The following is a 2,849-nucleotide window of genomic DNA, read 5'->3' as shown; positions in this document are numbered from 1 at the left end:
TCCAGGAGGCCGGGCGCATCCGAGCCTAGGGTCCCCTCCGTCACTCGGAGCGCGAGGGTTACAAGAAAGGTGGGTAGCCTTCCTCCGGATTAGTAGGGGCAGGGTATGCCGGGACACCCCTCCTGGGGATTGCGGTTCTCAGGCGGGGACCAGATGGGCCAAGCCCGGACGTCACTTCCCCGGGGTGTCGGGTGCTCCCTCCTCCAGCCCGCGGCGAGGCAAAGTGCCCAGGACGGGCTCCATGGGTCCCCCGGGCGTCCACCAAGGCCTGCAGCCCCAAAGCCCTGCAGCCCTGGAGCCCTTCAGCCCGGAGCCCTGGAGCCCTGCAGGCCCGGAGCCCTGCAGGCCCGGAGCCCTGCAGGCGGCCCGGAGCCCTGCAGGCGGCCCGGAGCCCTGCAGCCCCGGAGCCCTGCAGGCCCGGAGCCCTGCAGCCCCGGAGCCCTGCAGCCACCGAGGCCTGCAGCCCCAAAGCCCTGCAGCCCTGGAGCCCTTCAGCCCGGAGCCCTGGAGCCCTGCAGGCCCAGAGCCCTGCAGGCCCGGAGCCCTGCAGCCCCGGAGCCCTGCAGGCCCGGAGCCCTGCAGGCCCGGAGCCCTGCAGGCCCGGAGCCCTGCAGCCCTGGAGCCCTGCAGCCCCGGAGCCCTGCAGCCCCGGAGCCCTGCAGGCCCAGAGCCCTGCAGCCCTGGAGCCCTGCAGCCACGGAGCCCTGCGTGGGCAGGCGGGAACCCTAGCGCGAAGGCTCGGGGTTGGACAGATGGGAGTCCTGTCAGTCCCGTCCATCTGGTTGCACCTCTCCCCTCGGCCATCTTGTCGCGCGCAATGCTTTCCAATAGGGCGACCAGATGGCCGGGCCAGCCTGGAAGTCCCGATGAGGGTCCATCCGCCTCGCGGATCCCAGCCAGGGCTCCAGGAGGCCAGGCGCATCCACGCCTAGGGTCCCCTCCGTCACTCGGAGCGCGAGGGTTACAAGAAAGGTGGGTAGCCTTCCTCCGGATTAGTAGGGGCAGGGTATGCCGGGACACCCCTCCTGGGGATTGCGGTTCTCAGGCGGGGACCAGATGGGCCAAGCCCGGACGTCACTTCCCCGGGGCGTCGGTTGCTTCCTCCTCCAGCCCGCGGCGAGGCAAAGTGCCCAGGACGGGCTCCATGGGTCCCCCGGGCGTCCCCCGAGGCCTGCAGCCCCAAAGCCCTGCAGCCCTGGAGCCCTGCAGCCCTGGAGCCCTGCAGCCCCTGAGCCCTGCAGCCACAGAGCCCTGCGTGGGCAGGCAGGAACCCTAGCGCGAAGTCTCGGGGTTGGACAGATGGGAGTTCTTTCAGTCCCGTCCATCTGGTTGCACCTCTCCCCTCGGCCATCTGGTCGCGCGCAATGCTTCCCAATGGGGCGACCAGATGGCCGGGCCGGCCTGGAAGTCCCGATGAGGGTCTATTTGCCTCCCGGATCCCAGCCAGGGCTCCAGGAGGCCGGGCGCGTCCGGGCCTAGGGTCCCCTCCGTCACTCGGAGCGCGTGGGTTACAAGAAAGGGGGGTAGCCTTCCTCCGGATTAGTATGGGCAGGGTATGCCGGAAGACCCCTCCGGGGCTGGCGGTTCTATGCCGGGGACCAGATGGGCTACGCCCGGGCAACATCCTCCCAGGCTTCACTCCTCCGGCCCGCGGCGTGGCAAAGTGCCCAGGGTCGGGCTCCACGGGTCCCGGGCAGTCCTACCCCCGGGGCGCCCGGGCCCGAGAGCTCCGTCGGTGTTCCCCGTGCCTGAGTCCCAGCCGCTGTCCCCCAGCCCCCGGGAAGCAGAGAGCCCACCGAGCCCATGGTTAAGGCGGGAGCCCTACCGCTATGTAGCCTTCCTCCGGATTACTAGGGACAGGGTACTCTGGGACCCCTTTCGGTCCTCAGCCGGCAGCAGGACGGGCCCGGATGCTGCCCCGGTCCTGTCCCGGGGACTGCCGCGTGGCAGGGTGCCCTGGACAAGGGGTCCGGATGGTCCGGGGAGGCTTCCCCTGCGCCTGCGGGCCTGGGAGCCCCGGCTGGCTCCAGGGGCCCAGCCGGGCCCCGGGCCCCGTACCCCGGCCTGCGGCACTGCCAAATGCCTGGGGCGGGCTCCGGAGGGCCCGGGGAGGCTTCCCCTGCGCTTCGGGCCTGGGAGCCCTGGCTGGGTCCAGGGGCCCGGCCGGACCCCGGGTCAGGGTCTCTGGCCCCGGGCCCCGTCCCCCAGCTTGCGGCACTGCCAAAGGCCTGGGACGGGGTTCCGTTGTGTCCGGGGAGCCTCCCCAGGCCTGTCTGGGTTCATTGGCCCCTGGGGGCCCCGGGGAGGGCGGCCTCCCTGCACCGGGCTCCGTCTGGGGTCCTGCCACGTGGCAGGGTGCCCGGGGCGGGCTCCGGAGGACCCGGGGAGGCTTCCCCTGCGCCTGCGGGCCTGGGAGCCCCGGCTGGGTCCAGGGGCCCGGCCGGGCCCCGGGTCGGGGTCTACGGCCCTGGGCCCCGTCCCCCGGCCTGCGGCACTGCCAAAGGCCTGGGACGGGGTTCCGTTGTGTCCGGGGAGCCTCCCCAGGCCTGTCTGGGTTCATTGGGCCCCGGGGAGGGCGGCCTCCCCGCCCCGGGCTCCGTCCCGGGTCCTGCCGCGCGGCAGGGTGCCCGGGACGGGGTCCGGAGGGCCCGGGGAGGCTTCCCCTGCGCCTGCTGTCCCGGGAGCCCCGGCTGGGTCCAGGGGCCCGGCCGGGCCCCGGGTCGGGGTCTCCGGCCCCGGACCCCGTCCCCCGGCCTGCGGCACTGCCAAAGGCCCGGGACGGGGTTCCGTTGTGTCCGGGGAGCCTCCCCAGGCCTGTCTGGGCTCATTGGCCCCTGGGGGCCCCGGGG

The sequence above is a fragment of the Triturus cristatus genome, chromosome 1_1 (assembly GCF_964204655.1).
Source record: "Triturus cristatus chromosome 1_1, aTriCri1.1, whole genome shotgun sequence".
NCBI classification, from domain to species: Eukaryota; Metazoa; Chordata; class Amphibia; order Caudata; family Salamandridae; genus Triturus; species Triturus cristatus.
Note: the sequence above shows the minus strand (reverse complement) of the source record.